Source organism: Rhinolophus hipposideros (assembly GCF_964194185.1).
Source record: "Rhinolophus hipposideros genome assembly, chromosome: 13".
Lineage (NCBI taxonomy): Eukaryota > Metazoa > Chordata > Mammalia > Chiroptera > Rhinolophidae > Rhinolophus > Rhinolophus hipposideros.
In genome coordinates this window covers 31,733,224-31,755,461 of record NC_138059.1, presented here as the reverse complement: position 1 = coordinate 31,755,461, position 22,238 = coordinate 31,733,224, and the positions used below count along the sequence as shown (strand labels likewise).

The 22,238-nt window shown below is 38.3% G+C and overlaps 1 protein-coding gene across 4 annotated transcripts in view; it reads right to left on the bottom strand.

Moving 5' to 3' along the window:
• The window catches only part of RNF19A (ring finger protein 19A, RBR E3 ubiquitin protein ligase), an 84,676-nt gene extending 73,968 nt beyond the window's left edge, over nt 1-10,708 (bottom strand). For 3 of the 4 annotated variants that reach the window (XM_081070814.1, XM_081070812.1, XM_081070811.1), the window contains exon 1: nt 10,408-10,708. The gene's annotated coding sequence lies outside the window, so the exon portion shown is untranslated. The remainder of the gene's footprint in view (nt 1-10,407) is intronic. The other variant, XM_081070813.1, reaches the window with a different exon arrangement.
• Between the last annotated feature and the right edge of the window lie 11,530 nt (nt 10,709-22,238).

Below are 22,238 nucleotides of genomic sequence, written 5' to 3'. Positions count from 1 at the left end.
TGTCTTCTTCCCTTCTGCCTGTAATGACCTCTGTTTTCCCTAGTAAGGACAACTTGTCATTGGATTTTGGACCCACCTGGACAATCCAGGATGACCTCATCTTAAAATCCTTAATTATATCTGCAAAGACTCTTTTTCCAAATAAGATATCATTCACAGGTTCCAAAGATTAGGAAATGAAAATATCTGAGGGTCACCAATCAACCTACAGGATTCCAGAAATTCTGGCGAAGGACATCAGTAAAGTGTGTTTTGTTTATGCAAAAAGCCAAAGGATATTCATCCATAATAAAAAACATTCTTTTTTTAAAAAATTAATGGGGATGGTAATAAAAAGATATCTATCTGATTTAACTATGTATGTGATTTGGCCATGTACAACTGCTTACCAGGTAACCACTGTCACCTTGGTGTGGATAAAAGAACTAGTCATTGTGCTATACATCATATACCATGTGATGATAGGCTTTTCTAAACGATTGTTTTACTTCCCCCACTTACATGCACTTATCAGTCCCTACCCCCTCTTTCCAAAGGACCTTGTTAAATGATTTTGATTTAAGGACACCTAGTATATAAAAAGTGTTAGTTATTCATACAAACAAAAACAGATAGATCAGTTCAAGCAATATTTAAATAGATCAGAGGTTTAAAATCTGGTGGCCCAAGGATGGTTCAACATTCGCAAATCCATCAATGTGATACATCACATAAACAAAATAAACGACAAAAATCATATGATTCTATCAATTGATGCAGAAAAAGCATTTGATAAGATACAACATCCATTTATGATTAAAACACTTACTAAAATTGGTATAGAAGGAAAATACCTCAACATAATAAAGGCCATATACGACAAGCCCTCAGCTAATCTCATAATTAATGGTGAAAAGCTGAAGCCCTTTGCTCTATGTTCAGGAACACGACAAGGTTGTCCCCTATCACCTCTGCTTTTCAACATAGTGTTGGAAGTCCTCGCCAGAGCTATCAGGCAAGAGAAATAAATAAAAGGCATCCAAATTGGGAATGAAGAAGTTAAATTGTCACTCTTTGCAGATGACATGATGCTATATATAGAAAACCCTAAAGACTCCACCAAAAAGCTATTAGAAACAATCAACAAATACAGTCAAGTTGCTGGCTACAAAATCAACGTACAAAAGTCCATTGCTTTCCTATATAGCAACAATGAAATCTCAGAAAAAGAGACAGAAAAAACAATTCCTTTTGCAATTGCAGCAAAAAGAAAAAAATACCTAGGAATAAACTTAACCAAGGATGTGAAGGATTTATATGCTGAAAACTATAAGACATTTTTGAAAGAAATTGAAGAAGACACAAAGAAATGGAAAGACATTCTGTGCTCATGGATTGGAAGAATCAACATAGTTAAAATGGCCATATTACCCAAAGCTATATACAGATTTAATGCAATCCCCATCAAAATCCCAATGGCATTTTTTAAAGAAATAGAACAAAAAATCATCAGATTTGTTTGGAACCACAAAAGACCCCGAATAGCCAAAGCAATCTTAAAAAAAAGAACAATACTGGAAGTATCACACTCCCTGACTTTTGCTTGTACTACAGGGCTACAATAATCAAAACAGCTTGGTATTGGCGAAAAAACAGACACATAGACCAATGGAATAGAATTGAGAACACAGAAATAAAACCACATAAATATGGACAGATAATTTTTGACAAAGAAGCTAAAAACATACAATGGAGGAAAGACAGCCTCTTCAATAAATGGTGCTGACAGAATTGGATAGCCACGTGCAAAAGAATGAAACTGGACTGCTATCTGTCACCATGTACCAAAATTAATTCAAAATGGATCAAAGACTTAAGCATAAGACCTGACACAATAAACTGCATACAAGAAAACATAGGTACTAAACTTATGGACTTTGGGTTCAAAGAGCATTTTATGAATTTGACTCCAAAGGCAATGGAAGTAAAAACTAAAATAAACAAATGGGATTATATGAAACTGAAAAGCTTCTGCACAGCAAAAGAAACTATCGACAAAATAATGAGGCAACCAACTGAATGGGAGAAGATTTTCGCAAACAGTGCCTCTGATAAGGGTCTAATATCCAAAATATACAAGGAACTCATGAAACTCAACAACAAAAAAACAAACAACCCAATTGAAAAATGGACAGAGGACCTGAAGAGACATTTCTCCAAAGAGGATATACAAATGGCAAATACACATATGAAAAAATGCTCAACATCGCTAATCATCAGAGAAATGCAAATGAAAACCACAATGAGATATCAGCTCACCCCAGTCAGAATGGCTATCATCACAAGACAAATAGTAACAAGTGTTGGAGAGGCTGTGGAGAAAAAGGAACCCTCATACACTGTTGGTGGGAATGCAGACTGGTGCAACCGCTATGGAAGGCAGTGTGGAGGTTCCTCAAGAAATTACGAATAGAATTACCATACGACCCAGCAATTGCTCTCCTGGGTATCTACCCAAAAAATCTGAAAGCATTTCTCTATAGAGACACGTTACGCCAATGTTCATTGCAGCTTTGTTTACGGTGGCCAAGACATGGAAACAACCAAAATGTCCTTCGATAGATGAAAGGATAAAGAAGTTGCGGTACATATACACAATGGAATACTATTTGGCGTTAAGGAAAGATGACATAGGAACATTTGTGACAACATGGATGGATCTTGAGAGTATAATGCTAAGTGAAATAAGTCAGACAGAAAAAGCAGAGAACCCTATGATTTCACTGATATGTGGTATATAAACCAAAAACAACAAAAGAACAAGACAAACAAATGAGAAACAAAATCTGGTGGCCAAACAGACCTCGTCAACTCTCCTGATTCTATGTTACAAGAGCATCTTGTCTTGATTTATGCATTGCAACTGATTTCAGTGGAGGTAACAGGACCTCCAAATGCAGTAGTTTTGTGGGGACTTACTCCTTTTGTTTTTATACTCTCCTGTTGTTTTTATGCTGAGACTTGCTATGACAAGTTACTAATTAATAATGAAAGAGATCTCTTTCCTAACAGCCTTGACTGAGTAGTTGAGCATTTCAAAGATGTAATTTATACTAACTCAGTGAAATACATAGCACATTTTCCCTCATTTTATATATAGGGAAAGAGAATAAATCACAGTCATTTTGGAGGAGTTGTAAAACTAAGAGAAATAAGGTATCCTGACTTTCAATTCAACTTAGTAATTCCAGTTAAATGACATATGAGCGTCTGTATTTGGTCTCAAAAGAAAGGTCCATCAGTTAGGAAAAGACTATAAAAAAGACAAAGAAAAGAATTCCTGTGGAAAAAAAACATTTCATACAAAATGCCCCTAGAGCTATGCTGTCCAGTATAAACACACACTAGATCGAAGACTTAGTATGAATAAAAAAATGTAAAGTCATTGATTAATACAGGATGAAACAATATTTTGAATATATTTGCTTAAATATATTATGAAAATTATTATCATCTGTTTCTTTTTACTTTTTAATGTGCCTAAAAGAAAATCTTAAATTACATTTATGACTCACATATTTCTATTAGATAGCCCTGCTGTAGATAAAGTTATGAAATAGATACTTTAAAGGAAATTGAAACAATCATCAAAACCTCCCAAAAAGTGGACGTTTAAGACCATTAGAGGACTTCACTAGTGAACTCTACCAAACATTCAAAGAAGATTTAATACCTACCCTTCTTAAACTCTTCCAAAAAAACTGAAGAAGAGGCAATAACTTCCTAACTCATTTTATGTGGCCAACATTACTCTGCTACGAAAACCTGGCAAGGATAACAGAAAAAAAGAAAACTACAGACCAATATCTCTAATGAATACAGATGCAAAAACCCTAAACAAAATACTAGCAAATTGAATACAACAATACATTAAAAAGGTAACATATTATGATCAAGTGGGATTTATTAGAGGAGTGCAAGGATGGTTCAACATATGCAAATTGATCTATGTGATATACCACATTAACAAAATAAGAAAAAGCATCTGACAAGACACGAAATCCATTCATGATTTCAAAACTCAATAAAATGGGTAAAGAAGGAAGTATATCAACATAATAAAGGCCATATATGACAAAACCTCAGCTAATGTCATATTCAATGGTGAAAAACTGAAAGCTTTTCCTTTATGATAAGGAACTAGACAAGGATGCCCACTCTTATCACTGTTAGTCAATACAGTATTGGAAATCCTAACCAGAGCAATGAGGCAAGACAAAGAAATAAAAAGCATCCAAATTGGGACTGAAAAAGTCAAATTATCACATTTTACAAATGACATGATTCTTTATATAGAAAACCCTAAAGACTCCACCAAAAAACTGTTATAAATGATAAACAAATACAGTCAAGTCGCAAGATACAAAGTCAATGTACAAAAATTCATTGTGAACACAATGACATTTCAGAAAAATAAATAAATAAATAAATTCCTTTTGCAACTGCAACAAAAACAAATACCTAGGAATAAATCTAACAAAGGATATGAAGAACCTATACACTGAAAACTACAAGACATTACTAAAGTAAATTGAAGACACAAAGAAATGGAAAGATATTCCAGGTCCATGGATTGGAAGAATAAACATAATTAAAATGGCCATATCACCCAAACCAATACATGGATTTAATGTAATCCCCATCAAAATCCCAATGGCATTTTCTAAAGAAACAGAACAAAAAAAATCACCAGATTTATATGGAACCACAAAAGACCCTGAGTAGACAAAGCAATCCTGAGAAAAAAGAACAAACCTGGAGGTATCACACTCCCTGACTTCAAGTTATACTACCAAGCAACAATAATCAAAACAGCACGGTATTGGCAAAACAAAACAAAACAAAACAACAACAGACACATAGACCAATGAACAGAATTGAGCCCAGAAATAAACTCACATAAATATGGAAAGACTATTTTTGACAAAGGAGTCAAAACATACAATGGAGAAAAGAAAGCCTCTTCAATAAATGGTGCTGGGAAAGCCAAATACAAATGATACTAGATTGTTATTTGTCACCATACACAAAAATTAACTGAAAATAGATCAAAGACCTAAATATAAGACCTGAAGCAATAAATTGCATAGAGGAAAGCATAGATATTAAACTTATGGATCTTGGTCTTAGCGAGGATTTTATGTATTTGACCTCAAAGGCAAGGGAAGTAAAAGCAAAAATAAATGAATGGGACTATATCAAACTAAAAAGCTTCTGCACAGCAAAAGAAACCATCAACAAAATAAAAAGGCAACCAACCGAACGGAAAAGATATTTGCAAACAAGGCCTCTGATAACGGGCTAGATAAACTAGATGAAGAACTTATACCATTCAACAATAATGAAGAAACAAACAATCCAATTAAAACATGAGCAGAGGAACTGAACAGACACTTCTTTCAAGAAAACATAAACGGCGAATGGATATATGAAAAGATACTCAACTTCACTAGCTATTAGGGAAATGCAAATCAAAACCACAATAAGATACCACCTCACACATGTTAGAATGACTATTACCAACAAGACAAATAACAGCAAGTGTTGGAGAGGTTGGAGAAAAAAAGGAACCCTCATACACTGCTGGTGGGAATGTAAACTGGTACAGCCATTATGGAAAACAGTATGGAGTTCCTCAAAAAATTAAGAAAAGAGTTACCCTATGACCCAGTAATCCCTCTCCTGAGTATCTACCCCCAAAATTTGAAAATATTTATTCATAAAAATATTTGTACTGCCACATTTATTGCAGCATTATTCATAGTGGCCAACACATGGAAACCAAAGTGTTCTTCGATAGATGACTGGATAAAGAAGATGTGGTACATATATACTATGGAATATTACTCGGCCATAAGAAAAGATGAAATACTGCCATTTGTGATAACATGGATGACTCTTGAGAATATCATGCTAAGCGAAATAAGTCAGATGGAAAAAGTTGAGAACCATGATTTTACTCATATGTGGTATATAAAACTGAAAGCAACAAACAAACAAACAAGACAAAAACTCATACACACAAACAGTATGGTGCTTACCAGAGAAAAGGGGGTGGTGGAGAGGTAGACAAGGGTAAAGGGGACCAATACATGGTGATGGAAGGAAATTTGACTTTGGGTGGTGAGCACACAATGTAATATACAGATGATGTATTATAGATTTGTACACTTGAAACCTATATGATTTTATTAACCAATGTCATCCCAATAAATTTAGTAAGATACTTTACATTATACATACTTTATTCAGTTAGCAAATACTTATTCAACATCTATTATTGTATTACTGTCAGGCTTTACGCTTAAGAGTGAACAAAGAGAATGGTCCCTGCCATCACTGAGTTTACATTATCTCCTACACATCAAGTATAAATCTCAAATGTATTATCTCATTTGTGATAATGTATAAGAATAATTTAGAATACATTATTGTGTTTATAATATTTATCTGGAAGTCTAATACTATCACATTCCCAACACCTTCTGGTTTCTTGATCCTTCTTCCTCTAAAGTTTGCTCCCTCCTTATGGCTCACCTCTATCAGAGTGTCTTTTCAAATTGGCACCCTGCCTGCTATTCACATTACAGTGGGGCTATTTCTACTTTCAGGGGTCTCTAGAGAAGGACAAAGGTTGAAAATTGTTAAGTGTACATTATTTTAAGGGGCCAAATCCAGTTTTTTGGCCCTAAGACTGAGTTTAAGTTTCTTTTGAGCTTAAACAAATTAGGGTGATTTCAGGCAGGCTTTTGCTTTATAATTCAATGCACAAACTTATTTGAGGGCTGAAAGAACTCATCAGTTATGTCCTACTGAGGCTTTTACATAAGAAAGAAACTACTCTCCCAAACAGTATTTCCAAAACAAATTAAGAAGCAGTATATCTCTACCAAATTATATGTAACATAAAATACTAGGTAATATCAGTAGGACAAGAATATATAATGCTTTTAAAGCTAATGGCCTGCTTTCAAGAAAATGTTACCAATAAGCATAATTGTTCAGGTTTTACTGAGGGCTACAAAGAAAGCAATATAAACAAAAACTACTTCATCAAAAGGTTCTATTTTTTCCCCACTTTAATACAGAAAGTATTACTGACATATGATAACTATTGAGAAGCAAATAAGTACCCAAGTTTTAAACATCCAAAATGATTTCATTGCCTTTTTTGGTTGAAGTCTACCACCATTTGAAATACAGATGTGTTTAGCAAAGGAATGTTATCCCTCAGTCTGAACTGTGCAGGTGTCCTTACATAGTTGTTTCAATGTTATACATCCTCTGTCAGCTAACAAAGAACTGATCTTTCCGGACTTAAAAAAAAAAGCTGAAGAAAAACAATAATCACTCCTGATTGGAGGGAAAAAAAATCACCTAAGGAAAAATTAGCTCTTCTCTATAATTATTAACAATTTGCTCAAAAGGAGTCAAACCAAAATCTTTAAGCTAATGTATTTCATATATGACCATAGGTCCTTTCAATAAACTACTAGTGCTAGTTTATCAAATACAACGGAATATGCAATCAAATATAAATTTAGAAATTCAACGTCTCTTTGGCCTTCATGCCCCAAATGGCCTAATTTTTATATGGGCCTCAAATAATAAAAGAGCATAAAGCTAAGACAGCAGGAAACCAGCCAGTAACAATCAACTGTCACTTGTTCCATAGCATCAGAAAAACAAATAACAATTCTCTAAGATTTCCTTTATAACCTGAGTAGAGAAGAAATATAAGGAGGCAATTAAGATGTAATGCAACAAAATTTCTCCCCATTTTACTCGGCCTAATACTTGACTAGAGTCTTTTACAGGTTATCACAAATAATTGTCTTCTTTCTTCCCTCTGAAAAATTCATAAAACTACACTTTTCAACCTCAGTGCCCTCCAGATTGAAAAAAAAAAGTTGGGGAAGGGGGATGAATAGAAACCAAAGAATTTATGATAAATCTAAATAAGTGTTTAAGATAAAATCAAAACCTGCCATAATATACAAGAGATTCTTTCAAGTGTTTAAAAAGTTTGCTTCAAATTACCTGTATCTAATTCCATCTAACAATCCCATAAGAATCCCATCTTTCAATATGATCCCATTAAAGAGGAGACCCCAAGTGTCTTACATTCCCAATTGCAAAAATATTACTTTATGGCATCCCCTATTTCAAATTTTTGAAATGCATTTATTTTTCACCAAGATGCTAAAAACAGATACTAATCTTAGTATCTTTCCTACCTTAGGTAGAAAAAAATGTTTTCATTTAGTAAAGTAAAAAAGCACCCCAAATTCTAAAAGTCACACACACCCACAAAAAAAATCCAACACTACCGTGTTTCCCCGAAAATAAGATCTAGCCGGACAATCAGCTCTAATGCATCTTTTGGAGCAAAAATTAATATAAGACCCAGTCTTACATTATGTTATACTATAGTAGACCTGGTCTTGTATAAGATTGGGTCTTATATTAAATAAGACATACTAACTTTTGCTCCAAAAGATGCAGTTAAGCTGATTGTCCGGCTAGGTATTATTTTCAGGGAAACACAGTAGATGACAATAAAATGTACTTTTTAAATATAAACTCTAAGGATAAACTGAGGCATCCCCGGATGAAACAATATTTCAAGTAGCTACTAGATGGGTTGTGTTTCAATGCCTAAAATAACGTTGTAGTTTTAAAAGAATCTTACTGGAATCCTTGTTGGAAGTCAGAGATATTGAAAAAATAACAATAACGTTAGTTGCCAAATGTAATTTTTTCCTCAGAAAGACACCTTGTGGTGACATTAAAATAGTTTCCATGGACACATGAAATTTAAACTTAAGTTATATTGTACACTATAATAAAAAAGAATATTAAACTAACAAAAAGATTTTTTGTTGTTGCTGGGTACCTCATTGGAATTGTAAGTTGCAAAGAAACACTTAAAAATAAGAGTTAACAATAGATCATCGCCATTTTCTAAATACATTTCTAAAGTGTATTTACATTTTAATTCAGTTCAGACAGCTGGGTGTTAAGGAAACATAAACAGACAAATACGGTAATAGCTTAATTATAAACAGAAGATGCGCATTACGATGATTAATGGCAAAACTGAAAACGAAATTTAGGCAGACCGTCAGATTTCATATAACCAAAAGGGTCAAGAAATCCGGGTTAAAATAACAAAAAAATAAAAATAAAGATGGCCACATTCTTACCCCAAAAAAAAGGTAAAATGGAAAGATCACAAACATTTTATGGCAACGGGTCAGGGGAAAGGAGTGTTTACGCCGCCACTGTTTACTAACATTTAAAACTAGCGTTTTCAACCAACATCTGGGTTTGAAAATTGCAGCGGCACTTAAACGCTGTCTTTTCCAAAGTCAACCCAACAGATCATTCTGCAACATTTTGGATAGTAAATATTAACCAGAACAAAGCATCGTTCTTATATTTCTACTTTCAGGGGCCAATGGGAAAAATTAAGACCCTTTTCCCATGTACAACCTGAACCACTGTCCCCTTTTATTTACTTCCTTTATCGCGAAGTTAACGAACCCTGAACTTTTTCTTTTCATTAATGGAAACGGGTAAAAGAGCAATGGTAGACGGGAACCCATATGATAGGAAAAACTGGAAATTAAAAATAGTGGCGTTACCTTCTGCGTGAAGGCTGGGAACTCCCTGAAGGTTTGGCAAGAGGGAGACAATCCTGGGAGACCCCTATTTAAACACATACTTTTCTCCAAGGTTACACCATTTTTCATCTGTAGAATTTCTGCTTTTCAAGGGTGACAGTTCTCCTGATCGAGCTTCCCTGGAGCATGCCTCCCAGGCAAGGGGGGTGGGGGTGGGGCGCTGGCCCTGGCCCCGGCCCCGAATTTGCAGCGAGGCCCGGAAATCGGTCCCGTTAGAGCCGATTTCACCCGTCAGGAATGCGCTCCGCCCCTGCCGCCTCACCGCGGCGGCAGCCCTCGGTGTTGCCCGCTTCAGGGGCTGGCGACGTGCTCGAGTGGAGCGCCGCCTCGGCCCGTCACAACACGGCCGGGTCAGCCGCGGGCTCCACAGACTACCCGGCGCAGGACAGAGCTCGGGGCGGATCCCACGCTCTGCCTCGGGCCGCGCTGCCACCGGGGCGCCAGGGCCAGGGCCGGGCGGTGGACGCAGAACCAGTTCGAGGCCTGACCCCTGGGTCCAGCCCCCGCTCGAGCCCTGAGCTGAGCACGAGAGGGGGCGCCTTTCCCGTGGGATTTCCGAAAACATTTCCGTCCCGGGGAGGGGCTCGAGGGCAGCGGCCGTGCAGAGCGCCTCGGATCGGAAACGGGAGCCGCCCCTGCCCTCCCGCTCCCGGGCGTAGCCTCCTCCTGTGCCCGCCAGTACCTTCAACTCCTCAGAGAGGCGGCGGGCGCAGGGTTGCGGGCGAGCAGGCCAATCTCCCAGAGGCGGCGGCAGAAGCCGGAGGAAGTACCGAGAGTGCCTCAGACCCGCCGAGGCGCCTCTCAGCTGGGGCGGAGGGAATGGAGAGAAGGGGTCGCGACGGCCGCTTTCCCGAACTCCTCCTCCGCAGTTCTGTCTTGACGGCTGTTCCCGGGAAGCAGCGCCTCAACTGCCATTCTCCCCCTCCCTCAGGCCCCGCTGTCTCCGCCTCCTCCTCCCACTTCTTCCTCCCGCCCTCGTCCCCTTCCCGCCCCGCCCCGCCCCGCCCCGCCGCGCCGCCCGCGTGCCGTACGTCATGGCGTCACGCCCACGGGCCCGCCGCGGTCGGCTATGGGAGGCGGTCGTCCGCTCGCGCACGTGTTCCCCGCACCCGCCCAGGAGCGACCTACCTGCGACCTGGTTAGCCCGGTGCGCGGCCCCGCCGCCTGAGTCCTGCGTGGAGCAAACAGCGGCTCTTTCTGCCCCTTCGGCCCGCAGGACTTCTTCGCCCGGAGCCGGCCGGGCTGTGGGGCAGGTGTTTCCTCCCAGGACGGGTGGGGCTGCTTCCGAGGTGAAGGGAGATGCTGGACTTGGGGACCCTGGCTTTTGGCCTTTCGCACGCCATTACGTATTCATTCCTTTTGTGTTCTCACGGTTCACCTGCTACATTGGCAGCCCTGGGGAGAGCGGAGACGGGATGTTGCAGCGAGTTTTTGCCGCTCTCCTATCGGCAGTGTCCTTCCCCCACGCCCTTACTCTTAGGTTTGATAGACCTCAGTCTTCCGCGGGGGCTGCTAGGAGCAGCCCTTAGCCACAATTTAACACCCTATGTGAGGATTCGGAGAATATCTTCCGCTTACCTCTCCCCTCCCTCCTCCCCAATTTCACAAAGTCGTTCAAGTATTCAGAATTCATATTTCGGTCCTTATTGATACATTCTGAATTACTTTAGCTTTAGCTGTTACACCCCCTTGTTAAGCCAGTCATATCCCCCTTTGAATTTTTTAACCTCCGCCTGACTCGCATCAATTCTTAGTTGAATAAACACATTCAGTCCAGACCTGGTCCATTCCCTCCTAGTTTATTTCTCCCCAATACTTAGTCACTCTTCCTTGGAATACTGAGAAATGGAATGTGATAGATGCTGGACAGAATGTCCGTTCGCCATCTGTTACTTAACTAAATTTATCACCCCTTCAGAACTTGTTTTAGTGTGTCTAAGTTAGAAACAAACCTAGGAACCATGGTCTTTCAGATAGTACTTGGTATCTTTGGTGACCCAGTAAATGTTTACCAATTAACAAACTAAACAAGCTGGGCAGTTTAGGTCTAAGTATCTTGAACCACGAATCTTAAAGGAAGTAATGATGGGTATGTTTATTTTCATTTATTGGAAATTTTAAAGCTGTTATATAGTCCTTTAAATGCTACTTGAAGGCCACCAGCAATTTAATCCATGGGATACTTTAAGCCTACAGGTAGTATATGAGTAGCAAGTTAAATGGATTTATGGAAGTGTCCATACAGAATCTTGAAAGTATATCAACATGTTGAACATTTCAGAACAGATGGGGCATTAGCTTGGAAAGGGCTTTGTGAGTAAAGAGGCTGTGCTGAGTGGGAGTGGTCTTGTACATTGTACAATTTCATTTTCTAGAAATGCTTTCCCCTGCATGTCTTCCTGAAAACGAGGGATTTCATACTCTTCACTAATGCAACATAAATCTATTAAGAAATGAATATCTATTGAACATCTCCACCCAAATCCTCACAGGCATCTCAAACTTAGTATGCCCAAGACAGAATTTATCTTTCTCAAAACCTGCCGCTCATTCACCCAGGCCAAAGCCAGAAATCTAGGATTCTTCTCAGGAGCCCTCCTTTCAGTCACTTCTAATTCATAATTAACCACCAAGTACTGCTTATCTTAAACGTCCCTGTATTCACTCTCCTGTATCCCTTTTCTGCCTTATGGTTTCAACTTTGGCTGCACAGTAGAATCCCCTACAGAGCTTTTAAAAATCCCGATGCACAGGCTACATCCACCAATTAAATCAGAATCTTTGAAGATGGTGCTCAGGCATCAGTATTTTTAAGATCACTCCCCAGGTGATTCCAATACATAGCCAAGGTTTAAAAACCATGGCTAGGGCCTCACCATTTCTCACTGGATTACTGCAAAAGCATAATAATTGACTCTAGGTGCCTTAATTTTTGGCAACCTTCTCCCTTTCTCTACTCTTTTCTAATTCATTCAACATAATTTGATAAATATTTATTGAGTGCCTGGTATGTTGGAGAGGGGTTTGCTATTGTAGGCACTGCAATGAAAAAGACTGCCCTTGTTTCTGCTTTCATGGAGCTTACATTCTGGGGGGTTGGGGGGTACAGTTGGAGGCAGAAAAAGCAAAGGGAAATAAATTTCTAGAGAAACATAGAAACCAGGGAGGCTGTCACTTTATTTGTTCACTCCTCTGACATTTGAGCTGGGTTCTACAAGTCAGGAAGGAGGCAAACAAGCTGAGGGGCGAGGAAGGCAGTGGTAAAAGCAGGTGCAAGGGTCCTAGCAAGACAAACTTGCCAAGTTCAGGCAGCTAGAGACTGAAGCATAGAAAGAGGGAATATGAAAGATGGGGTTAGAGAAGTAGAGGGAGCCATATTTAAGACCTTTTAAGGTCTTGATAAGGAGAATTCTAAATGGTTGGTATGTGTGATGAGACACGAGATGAATTTTTTAGTGGAGTGAAATCTGACTTAACCTTTGAAAAGGATCACTCTGGTTGCTCTGTGGATCAGATTGTGGGAGGGAATGAGTGGAAACAGGGAGACCAAATAGGATGCTACTATAAGAATCAAGGAAAGGAATCGTTCTTTGGGCTAAGGTGGACACCGGGGAGACAGGTAGATGGTTTTGGTAAATATTTTAGAAGCAGAATATAGACTTGCTTGGAATGAAGTAAAAGTGGAGAATAAGAGAACAATGGGATGACAATAATAGCTACTCTTTATTGCATAAGTACCACATCACAGGCGCTGTTCTAAGTGCTTTATAAGTATTAAGCCATTTAATTATCATAAGAGTCCAAAAAGGTAGGTGCTATTATTATTCCAATTAACAAATTAAGATCTGGGGCTCCAGAAGTTAAGTAACTTGCTCAAGTTGCATAGCTGGTAAGTGGCAGAGCTGGGATTTGTCTCATTTGGGCAGTCTGGTTCCAGTGCTCATACTCTTATCCCACCACTAGTCTGGCCCTTCCGTTCGTGTCACAAAGTAAAAATTCCTTCAGCCACATTTAGCCATTTGTGGTACTACACAGCCTTTCTCCTTCCTTCTTCTTCTCTACTCTCTCTCTTACATATGAACATCTAACTTTCTTTGTGCTATTTACTCTTCCTAGAATATCCTCTCCCCCCTCCTCTGCCTGCCTCAAGTTATCAACCTTTGCTGGTCCTTACAGGCTGAGTCAAGCCCGGCTTCTATGGCTCCACAGCAATCCTGTGCCTACCTCTATGATTTGCTGTGTAAAGCACTTCATTTATTTTGCAGGTCTTTCCCACTAAACTTTGGAGGCAGGGAGCTTCGTGTCAGGGAGAGAGGAAGGAAGCAAGCAAAGAATCCTACCCCTGCACACATGGATCCCGGGAAACACAAATATGGTAAAGCATTGTCCTTGCCCTCCAGAAGCGTGTAAACTTGGCAGAGAAACACACAGAAAATAACTCTAACACAAGGGTGAGAAGTGTGATAGAAACAACATGTTATAGAAGTACTATAACAACATGTTATACGAGGACAGGATGTTGGAGGCAAGAAGCTTGGCCTGAATGTTGTTTCATTGGGGGGAAAAAATGCAACCAAGAATGGAAGCTTAGGAGCTTTATTCCCACCATCACTGAATGTGATTTGTGGGGGCAGTCTCGGGACTTTGTCCAGGAAGACTTGGGAGATTTTCAGCTGGCACAATTGATTCAGGAATGAATCAATTCCTTACCACCCAACCTTATCTGTCCTTATACGAATAAATTTAGTGATTTCCAAGTTGGTTCATTTCCCTTCATGTCAGGGTCATAGAAATTTCTTTTTATACAGTTCCCTCCTTTTTCTCATCTACAAGGTTTCAGAACTTAGGTTCTAGCTGTGGGACCTTGGGAAATTTATCAAACACGAATGACCCACATTGTTGAGCCCAGTGTGTAAAGCTGTGGAGGTTGTGCTCTGCATTACCACAGGGGTGCCACAGACAGATTACACCATGCCTGGTACCCTGTGGACATGCTTCACAGTGACCTTGCTATAACATGGGAGTAAAAATAGTACCTACTGGATTGAATTGTTCTCAAGAGTAAATGAGTAAAGGCAGGTACAGCACTTAGGCGGTGTGGCATATAGTAAATCACCAATGAATGTTTGCTACTATGACTAGAAGGAAGCTTGCTAGAGTGGGAGTTATTCCAGCTAAGATTTAAAAAATGAGCTCACCTGTGTCCCTGCTTGGGTGGTTCTCTTAATTGTTAGGACCATATAGGGAATCTGAAGAGGAGAGGCCTTTTCTTTTTCAAATTGAGAACCTAGGTCCCTCAATGGAAAAATCCTTCAGGTGGATGAAGGCTGAGCTTCTCTCTAATCATCCCTCTAGTCTCCCTTCCCATCTCTCACACCCCACCTTCCACAGGGGAACTGGCATTGTATCCTCCCCAAAGTCAGCCCAGCGTCCTCTTTCTTGCCGGAAGGTTAGACCCCTTGAAGGATTATTCAATCAGGTGATATTTAGGGTAGTATTTTTCAAAGTGTAAGCTAGACCTGTTATCATCAGAATCACCGGAGTGCTTGTTAAAATAGATTTCTGGGTTCCATCTCAGACTAACAATCATTATCTGTAGGGTTGGGATCTTGGAATCTAGTTTTTGACAAGTGCTCCACGTAATTCATATCACATGTTTGAGAACTACAAGCAGGTTTCTTTCACTAGCTCTTTCATTGGTCGTTCAGAAAAGAGGGTGTCTTTTTCCTCTTTGTGGAACCCATCCAATTACCTACAACCTATTTTATTCCCCCTCCCATCCATTATCCAGAAGTGAAGTCTCCTTTAAACTTTTCTTGATGGAGACTAGATCCTCAGGCCACCGTCACCTATTGATTACTCAGTCTTTCTTGATTAGCTTCCCTGTTTGGCTGACTCATGAGCAAGCCTACTCCATGTTGGTGACCTGGGCCAGAAATCGCCAGAGTACCCTGTAACTAGAGCTGGGTAGACTCACTCCATGTGGACAGGATGTGCTTGGCTTACTACATAGGTCCACAGAGGTGGGCTGCACTGAGAGCAGGATGTCAGTGGGTGATGAACAAGAACTTAGAGTGACCATATGTCCCAGTTTGCTCAGAACAGTCCTGGTTTATACATGTTGTGGGGGCTTAATTATTAATGGTACCTGCTTTTACTCTCAATGGGTCCTAGATTAGACAATAAATTATATGGTCATCCTAGTAATAAATCCCACGTCAAGACCAACGGTTGCAAAGCTGTAGCCCTCGATTGTGCTTAGACTACCCTCCTCCCACACTCCCAGCCTCCAATCCCCTGCCATGTCTCTTTCCTCAGATTTCCTTAATTAATTCACTTTGGTATAATACTTTAGGCCTACATTAAGGGATTTATAAGAAAGTGCCATGAAATTTGTGGCCATTATACTCTCTCTGACAATATCTGAACATTTTCCCTTGGTTTTAGTACCTGGAATAGTTGTTATTTCCCTTGTTTTTTATCTCATTTGTTTTTGTCTTCGGGATACCTAATTGTGGAACTGACAGTATTTCCCTTGGCTGTGAAAAAGTTTAGAGCCATGTGTGGCCTCCTTCTGGCTTGTGTATAAGATTAAACAGGATGTACTTTATTTACATAACTCGCCCCTGACTTAAATCCTTCATACATTCCTTCACTAACTTCATATTTAATTTTTCTGCTGCTATATTATATGTATCTGTAACCCAGCTTTTATCCTTTTTGAAACAAGGCAGGTATAAAAAAATATGTATGAACACATGCCCACAAATAAACTGGTACTGATTGCTGGTTATATAACTGAAAGGGATTATTTTTAAATGTACACGAAGAATAATTTCCTCACAAAATACAGTCTTAACAAATGAGGGGCGCTTCAAGTAATGCTGGATTTATCATTCTTCAACTATGTTATTATGTAGAAAGTGAAAAGATTCCAAACAAAAGCAAATAAGAGATTAGATGAATTTTCAAGCTGAAATGTTTTTAGATGTGACCCAGAACATTATACCAAATAATGTAATGAAGTATCCTCTCACCATTGAAACTGCACAGCTTAATTAGACAGCATTCAGGGGTGTTCACCTTCACATTGAGATTGTGTGCTGTTGGAGATGAAGAAAGGGAGAGGAAAGGGGATGTACAGCCCAAATAATAATGATGTACAGTCTAGATAATAATGATGACCCATGAGCAGGAATCTATGCCCAGCAGTGTGTGGCTTATAACAGTCTCCAGATAACTGTTCTTCCTGCTCCCTTGATGATATCATAGGTGCCTGGGGGTCTGGTACCCTGTGGCTTGTAGCTAACATAAAACCACATGAAGACATTCACCTTAGTGAAATCACTGAGGAACACATTTCACAACTACTTTATTTTGGAGGTTGCACCGAATTTACAAGACTCAAAGCTAGTCTATGTATGGTATACTAAGTTATTTTATGGATAAATTGGGTATATAGTTAAATCTCCTTCAAAACATTTTACCCTAAAACTATAGGGGTCAAGTTCTATCTGGTGATTTCTGCCCCTTTCCAGCATGAATATACCTATTTGTATTTCTTAAGATGGAAGTACTTTTTGAAATACAAAAGTTTTCGGAGAATAAGATAAACTCATGTAGCTCCTGAGAGAACAAAAGTTAACATTTTCTCATATTTGTATTGTTGTTTTAAAGCAAAAGAAAGGAGACATCACAGAGTTGAAGCCTACTCTATATCTTCGCCCAACCCCTTCCTTTCCTCCCAAGGCAACTGTTATCTTGAATACTTAACCTTTGCGGTTCACATTTTTATCCTTTTACTACATAAATATATGTTCAGAATAACACATTCTGTGATTGTATGTTCTAAACATACTTTTTACTAAACAAAATTTTACATAAATGATGTTCCAAATGTTTTATTCTATAGCCTCCTTTTCTTTTTTCTCAAAATTGTTAAGATCTACCCATGTTGATACATGGATACATGATACATTCATTCATTTTCAGTTCTATATAAATGAGCATTTTTATACATGTTTCTTTTTGCACATATGGGAGAGTTTCTCTGGGATATATGCCTAGAAACAGAATTACTGAAGAAACTCTTTAAAAGTTAAAAAGTACTGTAACCTCTCTTGTGGCCCCACTTTGCTCTAATTATATTTATAAATGTTAATTTATATTCAATGGGTGGAAAAATACATGTGTACATTTGGATTCTCAGAAGCCTTCCAATAAAAAGTCCAAAATTGTTAATACAGGCATACCTAATTTTACTGAGCTTTGTTTGATTTAACTTTGCAGATACTGTGTTTTCATCAACATCAAGGCAAGACCCTCCACTGACAAAAGGATTAGGACTCTCTGAAGGCTCAAATGATGGTTAGCATTTTTTAGCAATAAAGTATTTCTAAATTAGAGTATATACATTTTTAAGACATAATGTTATTGCACACTTACTAGACCATAGTCTAGTGTAAACATAACTTTTATATGCCCTTGGAAACTAAAAATTTTGTGACTTGTTTTATTGTGATATTTGCTTTATTGTAGTGGTCTGGTAACTGAACTCGCAATATCTCCAAGGTATGACTGTGCAGGGAGATGAATGCTCATAGATCAAGATCCCATTACATCTGTTTCCTCATCTTTGTAATGAGGGTAATAAAAGTACCTCCTTCTAGGGGTTTCTGTGACAGCTAGATAAAATAATAAATGTAAAGCATTTAGCTGAGTGATTGGTACTTAGTAATAGATTAGTAAATTTAGCAATTATCAATATTGTTATTTTAAGATGCGCAGATATTGGTTTCAGTGACTTTTATTTGAAGATAGTGTGCCATAGAAAGATACAATTTTAAAGAAGAAAAAAACTATTCCTCCCTGTAATATAATTTTTGGAAGTTTTATCTTTATGTATTCCTTTTCCTTTTAAATTAATTTAATATTTTTGGCAGAATCTCAGCACTGAAACTGTAAGAAGATATAAAACATTTAAGCAGGGAGAGGATGGTAGGGAGAGGCAACTGTTTAGTAATTAATTCCTACTAGCAGTGGACAGCCTGTTTTTGTAGGGTGCCATCTTTTGCCCTTTTCTGCCATCCGTTCAGTTCAATGGAATTGTCACTTTAGCTCTGTGTATGCTAGTCAGGAAACTCATCAGCAATTACCAAAAACAAGTCTGTTTCTAGTATGGTTCCAATTTTTAAAATCCCATCCACCTTTGCCAGGGGAATCCCATCAGAAATGTGTTAGGAGTAGAACATATTTAAACAGCTATTTCCTAGCAAATGTGGTCAGAATCCAAAATGCCTAATTGAAAGTCTGTGTGATCTAAAAGGTGGGCAAGAGATGACATGTAATACTTTAAATGCATCACAAGATATTTAGGGTTGGGAGGCGAATTTAGGATCCTTGGTTAACTTGCTGAAATTCATACTTGAGAGTTTAAAAAAAAAATTCACAAGTTTGGAGTTAAAATGACTGTGCCAAGCCAACATTCCTATCAATGATCAAAGAGAATAAGATTTTTAAAATAGTTGGATAAGTAAGCAACGGAGAAAAATATCTGAAGTCTCAGGGTCAGAGATCTGTATTCAATTTTAAATTGTTTCTTAGGGGTTTTATATCCTGTGATAAAAGCAAAACATTTAAATGCTATGTTTCAAGAAATGAGGGGACAACTGAACAATTACTACAGTGCTGGGATTTTGAGATGGCTTTGTTCAAATGAAAATTCCCACTCACCAAAATTGTATTAAAATTTATTTCTTACCAAGAGGAAGAGGGTGCCCACTCCAGATTTTGTACAATGTCGGTTCCATACATTGCATGAGCGCTTTTATGCTATCTTCTCTGTGTTTCAGTGTTAAATAGAAAAGGAATAACTTAGCAGCAAGCATTTTGGGATTTAGGAACAATACTTGAGACATTCTATTTTCAGAAGTTCAAATCAGCAACACAATCAAATTCAAAGACTTGGATGAGTAAAGTAAATGATCAGTCACAAAGAGGTGTTTCTTTTGTTTCCACCTTCATATTCTACTGATTTGTAAACCCAGTAGGAATGTGAATGTAGAATTTTTGTTTTCCTTTAAAATGAACAATGGATTCCTTTGGAATACTACATTTTGAAGACTTAGGAAATCTGGAGGAGAGTGGAAATTCCTTTTATTCTCTTTCCCCATCAATCACCACTCTCACCGCACTCCCATCTAACAATGAGTCACTATTTTCTCTTAATTAGACTTTAATGTACCTTTGCATTGATTTTTCACAAGAGGAGAATTTCCAACCTGAGAAACCTAAATATATGAGTATATGTGTTTGAAAAATAAATGGTACAAAAAAATTGAAAACAAAAAGAACCTTATATTTCAATAAGAGGTGATATGAAAATTAATTCAAAAGGTTCATCTTTTAAATAGAAAATCCGAGAAGGGAAAATATGTCTGATACTGAAAATATGTCTTATAACTGAGAACTTCAAAGCCTGAACTGTCTTAGCAGAGGCTTTGACTTTTGGGTCTTCCAAAGAGGCAAGCATACAGTAATTCTGGATTTGGACTTCCTGTATGGTACCTGCTCATTTGTCGCTCCATTTGACCTGGCTAGTCTTCTGGTCTTTGATTCTGGTCAAACTGTATCATGTCTAGGCCCTTTCCTTTCAATAACTAACCACTAGGTAAGATATCTCTACCCAAGAATTTGCTTCTAGTTTGCTTTCCTCAGCAGCTCCAAATCTCCAGCTTGTTCCCTGGATCCTCAAGTTCAGTATTTACCAGATCTTGGCCCCATCCTATAGCATGAAAGAACACAACTAATTGACAGATTTTTTAGTCATTGTTACCAATCTCAATATAGCAGAAAATATTTGGGGGTGTTTATGATGGAATGTATATTTATGAGTATTATTATATACACACATCCAAATATTTATATACATTTATACACACATAAAAATCTGAATAGCTCATAATTATAATAGACATAACACAGGTCAATCATGTCTTTAACTGTTTTCTTCCTTCTCTCCTTGTTATAATTATTCATTGAATTAACAAACCTGGCTACAAGAGAAAACAACTCAGACATAGTTCAGGTCTGAACACTCACAGAATTTAGAATAAAAATTTGAATTTGGCTCTTAGACTGTTACAAAGCTATGTGTTGTACTGGTGTTTTAAAGAGGCTCTAACGCCTTCAGAAGAACTTACAATCGCATGACCTTGACAATCTATTGCTGCTTTCAGTCTGTCTCTACCCTGGACCCCATTTCCAGCCTGGCCATTACCCTCACATACATACTAAGACCCTCTTACCCCTTTTTCATTCTACTCTCTTGGTCACGCCAATTTCTATTTGTCTGCTTTTCTGCTGTTGCTTCTGAACTTCAGAAAAATACTGATTTGCTTTAAATGTGTATAACCTAACCTCAAATTAGCACCTCCATTTTCATTTCTTGTTGACAACCTAACTTAGCTATTCCCAGCATTTCCCACTCTTCTAAGTCCCTGTGCCCACACTCATTCATTTTATTCAACAAATACTAATTGAGAATCAACAATACGCTATGCACTGTGCTAGGTGGTGGGTAGTACAGCAGGGACAAAACAGATCCAGTCCCTGCCCTAACAGATTTTATAGTCCAGTGAGGGAAACAGAGGCAGCTTCTAGCCCTTGCTTCTTCACTGGGAACATCTGGGCCTTTAGGGCAGCATCAACCCCCGCATGTTCCTTTTTTCCATGTCACATCTCTCTGCCTCTTCTTCAACCCTTTTTGCTGTTCCTCCTAACTCAGGAGAAGAGCCAGTTTTATTTTCTTTCCCAGGAGGTCTTGAATTCATTCTCTTCTTTCCTCTTCTAAGATCTTACTCCTTATGGTTTTTAATATTTTTTGTTCTGAAATAAATGATATTTATCTTAAACCCTTTAAATGATCTGTATTAAATACAAAGCTGTATTTTCACTTTCTTTGAGAAAAAATGTTGAGTATATTTGCTAATATCTTCAAATTCAGAATTGACACTTTCTTTGAGTGCTATCTTACATTTTTCCCTTTTGAAATGTGTTCTGTCCCATAATAATCAGCATACTAGCCGGTAGTTTTACATTCTTGGATCTGGTCTAAACATTCTGATGAACAGTTCCTCAGCAGATATGTCTGCGTGACTTCTTTTTAAATGATTTTATTTGGATTGCCTTTCAGGTACTTTCTATTTTGCTATGAAAAAAGTCCCACACAGATCTAGGCTTGGGTTTTCAGTTTTTAATCTTAGATTGGCTAACAAATATAAAGAAAATTATTTTTATTTTCTGATCTACTAATTTTGGATTGGCAAGGAAGGGTAATTCATTACCTAAGAATTCTTATAAAATTTCCTGTTAGATTTAGTAATTACTTCTTATACCCTATTTATTGTATTGAGTTACGAAAACCTCTCTCCTATAGGTGATGTCATCCATTTCTGTATTGTGGTCATAACCTGGAAAATCCTGAGTGTATGGTCCCTCAATTCCTGTGTTTTA